The 11,285-nt window shown below is 39.9% G+C and overlaps 1 non-coding gene across 1 annotated transcript; it reads right to left on the bottom strand.

The window, feature by feature from the left end:
• Positions 1-5,696: 5,696 nt before the first annotated feature.
• Positions 5,697-5,803, bottom strand: LOC111813318. The gene has a single exon (XR_002818619.1). It is a non-coding gene; the product is annotated as a U6 spliceosomal RNA (small nuclear RNA).
• Positions 5,804-11,285: the final 5,482 nt, after the last annotated feature.

Raw genomic sequence — 11,285 nt, 5'->3', positions numbered from 1 at the left:
TGATTTGACGCTTTGTATTGAGAAGTTGGCTGTGACTCTGATGGGATTTCCTGTTTAGGTAACTTGTTTCTTTCCTTTAGCCACTTTTAATCTTCTGTTCTTATGCTGAATTTCTGGAATCTTGATTATTATATGTCTTGGTGTACATTTGTTTTGGTCATGGTTATTTGGAATCCTATGTGCTTCACTTGTTTGTATGTCAAATTCTTTGGCCATGTTTAGAAAATTTACAGACATTATTTCTGTGAAGAGCTTTTTGTGGCTTCTTTCACTATCTCCAGCTTGTCACTGACTCCAATCAACTTATGTTGTCTTTCTTTGCTTCATCTTGTGGTTGTTTTGATTTTTTCATGCTCTCTGGCTCTTTTTAAGATGCATATCTTTTAGTGGTCACAAGCCACAATCATGTCTTCTAGACCTGTTGTTCTACTACTGCCTTCATTCAACCAATAGTATATAATCTCAATGGAGTTTTTAATTGCCAGTATTTCTCTTTTGAACTGCTTCATGAATTCCATTTTTTCCCATGATGGCCATTCATGGTTTTATCACCTTTCTGAGCTCCTCTATTGTTTTTAACTGTGTCTGCTTCGATGTATTTCATTCTGATTGTTACTAGCTTTTGCACCTTCAAGATGATTTCTTCTATAGGTTCTTTCATTTGTTTTTCCCTTCTGCTGCTCCCGTGGCTGAACGTTCCATGGGATGGCCTCCTATTTCATCTATCTCATTGTTCTGTGGGCTTGTCCTGGGTGGGTCAGGGCTCTGGGATCACATTTTGCTTGTGTACCGTGTCATTTTCTATGTTTTTCTTTTATTTTGTTTTCTGTTTGATGCTTGTGGATTCCTCATGGTAGATAGCTTTATCCCTCATATTAAGGCTTCCCTAAGAAATGCCTGTTTATCAGGGCTGTCTTTTGATGTAGGGTGTCTTGGTTTTTAAGTCTATACCATGAGCCTACCTGCTCAATGTCCACACTTGATCCTCTGTTACTGGACTACAGTGATAGTTATAGCCTCATATAATCACAGTGTTGTCATGCAAGTGATAAAAACTGATTATAATAGGTATTTCATCCTCGCTACAGTAGTGTAGTTACCAGTAACAATCACCTCAAGCATACTGTAGCTACTGGCAGACTTCTGTAGCTCTTAACTTGATACCTTTACCCATAGGAGAAAAATTCTATAGTTATATAATGAAATCCAACATATACGAGGAACTTGTATGCAATGATTTTTCCCTGGTGAAATGATTTTAATCTTTGTTCAGGTTGTTTTTTAAATAGAGATAGAGAGCAAGTTAGAGAGATGGATTATGTCAAGTATAGTTGGAGTAAACCTGGAGGACAAAGCACGGGACACTGGAGGACAGAGGAGTAAAAGAATGGAAGAGAAAGCAAAAGAGTGTTGCAGTGAGCCAGAAAGAGAAGAAACAATATTTATTCACTTGAAAGTATTATAAAATCAAATGTGATAGTTTAGGAAAGAGAAAGAAGTTGAGTAACAAGAAAACAAGTGAGAAAAGTGAATAAGAGAAAAAAATAACCACAAAAGGAGTCCAAAAAAATCCCTCAACTTGACAGAGAAAGGAAAACAAAGCAAACAAGCAGAAAAATAGAATTAGTAAAACTTCTCAGATATCTACATTTCTGTAGTAGATCCAAATCTGATGCCAGATTTGTGTTTTATACTCCAGCCAAGTTTGAGATGAGATTTATGCTGGCTATGGGTCTGACTTTGGCCTGTAAACATAGGGTTTGGGAGAGTTTTTTATTATTAATTTTACTAAGAAACAGCAATGAGACAGTTTCAAAACCAATTAATAGGACAGTTTCAGTAATTAACATATTGTATATTGTTATCTTCTTAGTGGCTATTCATAGTACAAGATGCAGACATGATATTCCGTCCAAATACTATCAATACAAATCTTTCTTCTCATTGGATTAAGAGAAAGTAGCTGTATATCTATCCTCACTATTTTGTATACACAGGCACAAAATGGTCCTTCCTTTGTATCCCCTTTTTTTGTTTAGTTTTGTTAGAGATGGGTAATCCACTGCCATTTAAATACTGTAGGTATGTGAATTCAGCAAAATAATCCAATATAGTCCAGTAGTCCATAATAGTAGTGGGTTATCCGCAGGACTGGCAATGTCAGAAGTTGTTGACTTGAGTCTTTTACAGCTCAGCATATTAATATGGCTTTACTTTTTATACCTTGTTTTTGTAGTTTTCTGCTGGACTGTTAAGACCACGATAAAGGAAGACCTATATAACAAGAAATGCAACTTCTGTATCTGGTAAGGTCAGTCAAGTCCCCATATTCAAGTTCTTTCAGAGACCTTTGATTAAAAAAGAAAAGGTGGGGCCACCTGCCGAGTTCCATGCTTCATGTCTGGATCTTGAAGCACAGTGCTGGTTCACTCAGCTTACCAATTACTAGTTCATACTATCACTGGTGGTTTGGAATTTTCCACTGCAGTGGTCTTTCCTACAGGGTGTATGCACCCCACAGGGCCCTACTGGATCCCTCACTGGTCCTTCCTGGGCTGGCATGTCACTTTGCTTTTGAAGAAAGTGATAGATCAGGTTTAAATATATCACTTGAGATTTAAAAGACTCAGCCTATGATTTTTTTCTAGGCTAATCGTCACGAAGAGGTAGCTATTCTATGATTTCTTTCAATCATTCAAAATATTTTCTTAAAATTACCTTAGTAAGCAATGATTATTACACAGTAAACAAAACAAGCAAGTGTTTCTTCTATCTTGAAGATTACTATCCCAGTGAAGGAAGATTGAAAATAAGTGAAATGAACTTGGAAACGGAAGAGCACATGAGAGATGAAAAACACTAAAACAGACTTGATCCCTTGAAGAAGGGATCCAGAGAGAATCAGTCATAGCGGATAGTGCACTTGTAAATAGGACTCAGCGAAGGGGGAATTGTACAGAAAACCTGGGAAGGACGTCTGGGAATGAGCTGTGTAGGTATTTAGGGAAGGATATTTGAAATCAATGATAAATTGGACACAAAATGCAAGTGTAGTGGCACACACTTTCAATCCCAGATACTTAGGACCCTAAGGCAGGAGGATCACAAATTCAAGACCAACCTGGGCAATCTAACAAAACCCTAATAGTAAGAAAACTTCAGATATAGCTCACTGATTCATTGGTTGCCTAGCATGTAAGAGGTTCTAGGTTCAACTTCTAGGAGCAAACACACACACACACACACACACACACACACACACACACACACACACTGAACCTCAAGGCAGAAACATGACTGACAAGTTTCAGGACCAGGAAGAAGAACTACAAAGAAACAGAAAGGGAATTATGGAAGGAGACCTGAATTTTCCCTGCCTCTGTAAGGCTGTGGTTTTCACTCTAAGAATAATACAAAGCCACTGAAGTGAGAATTTAATATGATAAATGTAGAAATATAACATCAAAACTCAAAGGTAAATGATAGGTTACTTTGTTTATAGGAGAAAGAAAAAAATTTGGATACAGCCATTATTCCATATAAAGGTAAAATCCACATAGAGTAATGAAAGATAACATAGAAAATCAGTAGGAGAAAATGTCAAAACACCTATTTGTGATTGGGAGCCAAGAAAGGATTATTCTTTAAATATCTGAAGAGAATAAATCTAAGGCAAAGATGTGTTAAATGTGATTAAATCAAAATTAACTACTTGTGTTTAATAGAGAAAACATAAGCTCATTTGGATATGACAGACTACAAGAAAACACTAGTAATATCTAAAGCTTATAATTTACAAATATACAAGGAACTCTCTTAAGCCTACAAAAGACTGATATCCCAAGAGAAAAAAATGGGCAAAAAGCATAAATAAACAATTCAAATAGAATAAACCCCAGGAGCAAATAAGCAAACCAAGAGATGCCCAGATTCAGTCACACTCACAGAAGTCTGTGAAGACAGTGCAGTATCATCTGGTGCTTGTTCTCTTGGCTGCGCCAGAAGTCAGCAGTCTCAGCCTTTGCTGGGATGCGGGGATGCAGGGAAGATGCTCCCCCACCCACGGAGAAGACCGGTGCAGGTGTGAGCAGCCCTAGCTGCCAGCAGCTGCTGGGGTCAGGGTCGCCAGCACCTTGGGACTCAGTGATACACTTTCATGTGTAGTCCAGTGAATCTCCCCTACAGATCTCCCAGTAACACACATAGGAGGTCTGCTGCCACCATGTTTATGCTAAAAAGGATTGAGAGCAGTCTAAGCACCTACTGCTGACCAAGAATAAGAGAAATCTTCTGGTGGACACAGATGCAATTTGATGAGATAGTTAGAGAGAATGAACTAAAGGTTCATGGAACACCATGACAACCACTTTGATGCTAACTAACATAAAATGAGATCTCTAATTTGCCATTATTTCTATAAAATAAAAATACACACATGCAAAACAAAACATATTTAAAGGGCCACATATACCCAAATAATACACACAACAAAGATACTAGAATAACTGCCAATACAAGTTGGGAGGGAGACAAAGAAATAAGTAAGAAAAAATACAGGGACATGAAAACAAGCATGCATTTTCCTTGCAACAACTTGAGGGAAATGGCCTCAAATGAGGGTAACAACTTCTACACATAGACAGAAAAACCTAAATCTACAGCAACAAGGGTAAATAAACCAATTTCAGGGAAGCAGCAGAGTAGGAAAAAACGCCTGGCAAAACGGTTGGCTGAAATTGGTGTATTTTTATTTCTTTTCCTCTAACACATAAGATGTAAGTTTTATTAATATTTAATGTGTAAACTAGTCTAAAATCCTGACTCATAATTGAACACACTTGGAATATATGTGTAAAAAAAAAAAAAGAGGAAAAGATAACCAAACACTAAGCATTCTGTCTTCCCTCTTCTCTCAGGGCGGCCAGCTTCTTTGGGCACTTCCTGTGGCTCTGTGATGTCATTTCCTTTTGTAGCTATTAGCTCCTGTGGTTCTTGTGCTTTCCTCAGACCAGGCTGCCTGATGACAGATGTGAATTCCAGCTGTGTCTATAAACCAACCCCAGCGGGTTCATTAATAACAATTATTAAGTACTTTATGTTACAAATTAAGCCTGTGGCAATAGAGAAAACATCCAGCCATTTGTTTTATGGCCTCTTGTCAGAGCTAACTATAAATTCCCATTATCTCAACATTATCATCACTGCAAAATGAATCTGAGCGTGAATCATAAATAAAACTTCCAAACAGCTCAATCATTCTGGAAGGAACAGAGCATAAATTAGCACTTGACGATGTGATATTATATATGAACTTAAATAATAGCTCAGACCTTCCTGTTGGCTAATTATGTAAATTATTATTTTTAAGACTTACATTGGTAGCTTCATGGCTGGTGTCTTCATTTAGACACACAATTAGAGCTCAATAAATATTCAGTCCATACACTGCCCTCCCATAACCCTGGAGTTTGCACTAATGATGTATGAAGAAGAGTGAAAATTAAAGGAGGAAAGTTTCAGCTGTGAGACTATCTCTCAGGATTACAAAGAATAAGAAAAAAAATCACATTTTCTCTGAACAGTACATTTCACAGGAGGGACTGCTACATTTGAGAAGATTAATAGAAAAGGAGCAACAAACTATGTGTATTATAAGTTGCTAGGGGCGATCTATGTGGAGTTTTTGTTTTCTTTTTGAAAATACGGAAGACTTCATGAATTTGCATGTCATCCTTGTGCAAGGACCGTGCTAATCGTCTCTGTATTGTTCCAATTTTAGTACATATGCTGCTGAAGCGAGCATCTGTGTGGGTTTTCCATGGGTTGGACTAGCACTTTTTTAGTTATCTCTCTGTATAAGGTTCAAATTATCTTAAATGATAAAAATACAACAAAAAGGGAATTTAGCGCATTAATTTTTAAGAAAAAATAGCTGGGCCAGGGAGCTAGCTCAGCAGCACAAGCATTGCCTGGCAAACGCAAGATCTTGAGTTTGATCCCCAGCACCAAAAAAAAAAAAAGAAAATGAAAAAGAAGGAAAACATAGCCAGAAATACATGAAAATTGTTGAAATTCGCTAATAATCAAAGACATGCAAATTAAAGTTATGAGTTTTTTTTTCATATCTTAAAAGTTAATTTCTAGATTTTGAGAGGAAATGAGAAGAAATAGGAAAAAAAAACCATCTGACAACAGAAATATAAGTGTCCAAACCTCAAAGGCTACTTGGCAATATCTTTCAATAGCCCTGAAGAGAAGTCCTTATTTTTTATCAGTAATTTTAATTCTGGATAATTTCTCAGTTTCAAATTTAGCAGATGAATATTAATGACAATGAATTTATAATAGATACAGAAGTATCAAAAAATAAAGATCCATTGGAAGGTAGAACAACAGCTAAAATGAAATCTAAAATAGGAAATGGTTAAGTAATTCATGGTGGGGGCCAGGGAGATGGCTCAGTGGAATAAGCTCTTTCCTGGCAGATGTAATGGCCTGAGTTCAATTCTGCAAAAAAAAAAAAAAAAAGTAATTCACGGTGCACTGTGCAGCTGTTAAAAAAGGATTTTAGGAATATTAATAGGCAAGTACTTATAGATCATTGTTCACAGGGCATAAAATGGTTTATATAGTATGAATTAAATCATTGGTCATGGGGCTGGTGAGATGGCTCCGTGGTCTAAAGCACCTACTTAGAACAAGCTTAGCAAAGCACAGGGACCGCGGTTCAATCCCCCAGCACCACATGCCAGCCAGCCCGCCCCCTGGTGGGCTGAGCTGGCCACACACACACACACACACACACACACACACAAATAAATAAATGTTTAAAAAATATATTTAAAAAAAAAATCATTGGTCATGGGCCAGGGAGATAGCTCAGTAGAATAAGTGCTTGCCTGGCAAGCGCAAAGTCCTGAGCTCAAACTGCTACCACCAAAAATAATAATAATAATAATAATAATAATAATAATAATAAATCATTGGTCATGTTATAAACTTTACACATGCATCTATACATGTACCCACACATAAGACTATAAAAATACACTAAAATATTAAACCATTTCAATATATTGGAACTCTGAATATTATTCTAATAATGGTAGTTGTCTATATTTTCCAAAATTTCAGTCAGATTGTGAAATAATTTTCCAAAATTTCATATATTCCTTCTTTTAGTTTCTTTTTTAAAAAAATGTATTTAGTACAGGGTTTCATTATGCAGCTCGGATGTGTAGTGATCCCCCTGTTTTCAGCCTCCCCGGCACTGGAATTACAGGCTTGCACCACCATACCTGGACTTGGTCACTGGCTCAGCACATTCGGGGGCAGAGAGGGCCAGCACGTTATGTGGTGTTGGGGATCAAATCCTGAACCCTGCACTTGCCTAAACAGGAGGTCAGTGCACTGAACTATCTCACCAGCCATCCTCTTTTAGTTTCTGTTTATTGGCTTATGTTTACATCACATAATAATCACCTTTTCTTGCTAAGTTGGCACATGCACTTAGCACATCTTACTAATTTTATTTCTTCTCCGCCTGTCTTCTATTTTCAAGGCTTTCTATAAACTAGACGGGGGATCTGTCTAAGCCCAACATAAAATGCATCAAGTCCACTTTCTCCCTACCCCCAAATCATACCTTTTTCCTCCAAATCAAACCTTTATCCTACTCTGTTCCCTATACAGCTAACATCTTCGGCAGACATGGTGGGTCTGGGTATTTGAATAATATGCAGATAATGAAGCTCTTTCTGAGACTCTAATAACATGCAAGAGGAGCTGGAGCCCATGAGAAGGCACACTGATTCCTAGAGAACTCGGTCTGCTCTAGTCTGCCTCTGGGAGAGAGGGAGTCTGCTGAGAGTCCCCTCTGCCACCCAGAGCCATTCTCATTACTGTGTAAGGTGCAGAAGAAGCTTATCAAAGCACCATCCCCAGGATATTGAAATGGACAAATTTGCTTCCCCAGGATACTTACACTGCTGAAGTTCAGACACCAAACATGCTCTGCACGCGAGCTAAATGTCTTGGCATTTGCTCCCCATACCTAGGGTACACTCTGAACCCTTTGGTCCATCTGCAACCTCTCCAGCCAACCTCTGCATCATGGCAAAGTAAGAAGCACAGGTGTTTTTGTTTCTTGCTGTTCAGCTCTTCCTCACACTCATGCTCTGCTGTCCTCTCAGCCTCCTCTTCACCTGAGAAGTTTCCACAAGGAGTCGGCCATGTTGAAGCGAGTATGGGGGCTGCCGACGTGAGGGGCTGACAGGATGGTTTGCACAGAAGCTAAGCGGCTGCTGAGAGAAGACTCGTATTAGAGCAGGCACAATACGGTCAATAAGGTGAGTTTGACTCATTGAAACAAAACCCTGATTCTTAGGATTTCTTGGGTCTGTTACTAGCATTTGTCTCATTCCAATTCCACAGACCAGGAAATCTGTGATTTAAACATTGTGTGAAATCAGTGATAGCTTTTTCTCTTCTGGAAAAAAGTTTCTCTCCTCTCTCTCTCTCTCTCTCTCTCTCTCTCTCTCTCTCTCTCATATATATATATTTATATTTATATTTATATTTATATTTATATTTATATTTCTTACATATATATACAATTGGATTCCTGCTATGCTAAATGGTCAGTCACTTAACCAGTACCCATTTACCGCTTTCTCTTTCCTTGGTGAACTTTAATTTAGCCTAGCTACCGCTTGCCAGTCTACAGGCTTCTTCCCCCTTATTGTCCCTGGGAGCCCAGAATCTGCATATGACAGACACATCTATGTCAAATGGCACACATGCATGACATTTCTCAAAAAGATTACACAGCTTGAGAAAGGGGTACTGACAAAGCCTTTCTCCCTTTTCCATAGCTGCCTTCCTGAATGTGGTTTTGCTGTTTGGATCTTCAGCAGATACCTTTAATCATGAAGCATTAAGCATGAAAAGAAGGTCAAGACATTCACAGAGATGTTGGCCAGACAGGATCAGACCAGCAGATGATTCCATCAGATACTTGTTTCTAACCCTACATGAGAAAATACAATGTTCATGAAGTCCAGGTGGGGGCTGTGGCTTTTCTCTTTCATGAACTCCTCCTGCTGTGTGAATCTACTCCCCATCAAAGCTGAAGTGCCTTGAAGTTCCAAACCCATGTGGTAGTTGTAAAGAGAGAGAACTTTTCCCCCTTATTTGACATGTTAGATATAAAATATGAGAGAGGTATTTCCCTGTAATCCTCCTTTCTGAGTAAAGAGAAGTTCTAGGGAAGGCAGTGTAATATTGACAACAAAGTTATTCAATTCCAGAAGCTGAGGATGATGGGAAATGGAACATTGAAGGTACAGTTCACGTCCAAAGTCCAGGACAGGGTCAAGCAGCTGAACGTGATCAGCGACAGTACCAGTGCCCTCAGCAGCAAAAAGACCAGGGCAGCTCTAACTGTTGTTAATCAGACTCTTCGCTCTGGAAACAGAAGATGCACTTTGCTTTTCAAGTCTCCAGGGAACTGCCATGCAGATTGGTTTCTGAGTCCTAAGGACTAAGGAGGGTTTAAACAGAAGTTGATTGTGCATTTTTATTAAAACCCAAGAGCTTCTCTGTCCAACATGATCCACTAGACCTGGTGGCTATTTAAATTTAAATAAGTCAAGTACAATTTAAAACTCAGTTCCTTGGCCAGTCATTGCAGGTGAGGGTTGGCATGTGCCCGTCATTGCAGGCAGCACCCCTGGGCAGAAACGTTGTAACACGAAGACTGAGGACTGAGACGGTGTCAGCCAGCAGCTCTGTGGCTCGTCTGCAGTAGGTCTGAGGGTCACTTGACTGCATGCCACAGGGAGAGAGACTTTTTGTCAAAATTATACTGTGCTCTATTTCTAAAGCAAAGTAACTGCTGGGTGATTTCGGAGTTCTCGGTGCAGTGAAACATCTCATGAAGTGTGTTTTATTCAGAAAAATCCCTTGTACTGTTAGTGGCCTTGACTGCTCACGCTGCCTCCAGCACATATTTTAATTTCTTCTCCTTGTATTTCTATTTAAAGTTTAACCCAATTCAATGATTTCTATCATCTCACCTATGTATAGAAGTCTCAGGCTAGTACAAGAAAATGTTCTGTCAAGTGAAAATAGTGCTCTTACAGTCACCACGAAGGGTGCAAGCGAGGAAATTCCCCTCACGCCTCTCTATCCTCCTGTCTCCTCTTTATCACGGTGTCTGGTGTCCTGCCCTTCTCTCCCAGCCTTCAGACAGTGTTACTGTAGTCTTGATTCTTCAGGAGAGAAGATACAGTCAGGGAGAGATGAGGTTCCGTGACTGTCCGTTCGCTGGAAGTAAGCAGGACCATAGGATCCGTGGTCTTTGTTGCTGGGGTGACCCTATTTCACAATATTTTCTAGGGACAGCACTTATCCTCCATCTTGGAGGAGATTACATGCATTCTCGCCAATTCTGCCCTGGAAGATAACCGTGTCATTAGCATCCGCGAGCAGCACACGCTCCGGCCCCTGTTCAGGCCTATTACACGAGAAGTGGCCCTGCAAGCTTGGGACACCACCCTCTGTGGGCCTCCATGTTCCATCATCTAGAACTACAGAACTAATGAAGATCCCCTTCTACTCTGCATGTGCCCGGGCCACCCTTCCTAGCACACAATCCCGAGCCCCCAAAGCCTTGGACATGGTCTATTCCAGCACAATTCCCCCTTCAGAGACCTGCAGGTGCAGTAGACACAAGCCCCTCTGCCCTGTGGTACCCTCAAAGCATCAAAGAAAGGGAATCCAACACAGCCACCTTCACCTCCACAAATAAGTACATGGTGTACTTATGACACAAATATTGTCTCTCTCCCTTCCTCCCTCCCTCCTTTTGCCTATTTCTTACATCCCAATGGTTGAGAAAAGACATCAAATCACTTTTGCTTCTCTAAAAGGTAGACTTAGAGTTTTTTAACAGAAGTCATCATTCCTGACTCACGCTCAAAAAAGTACTGTGCCGGGGTCAGTACTTTAGGTGGAAAAAAAAAATGTCCTGTGGTCCTATTTTCCACGGACCCTTTTGTTCTCCTAGTCTCTGCTTCACTGGTTAACTAGAGTGAAGGAAACAGCTCAGCACATACAAGAGGAAAAACATGCTTCCTCCCCCTCTAATCAGTCCACCTTGGAGGCTGGGGACCTCCAGGCTCAGCTCAAGACCAAGAAAACCTCAGCAGCCCCTGGATGACAGCACGGCCATGCTCTGAACCCGGGCGGCATATCCTCTTCTCTCCCAAGAGGACGAGCTTGCA

Source organism: Octodon degus, unplaced genomic scaffold (genome assembly GCF_000260255.1).
Source record: "Octodon degus isolate 3935 unplaced genomic scaffold, OctDeg1.0 scaffold00182, whole genome shotgun sequence".
Taxonomy (NCBI): Eukaryota; Metazoa; Chordata; class Mammalia; order Rodentia; family Octodontidae; genus Octodon; species Octodon degus.
Note: the sequence above shows the minus strand (reverse complement) of the source record. Positions and strands in the feature narration are given on the sequence as shown.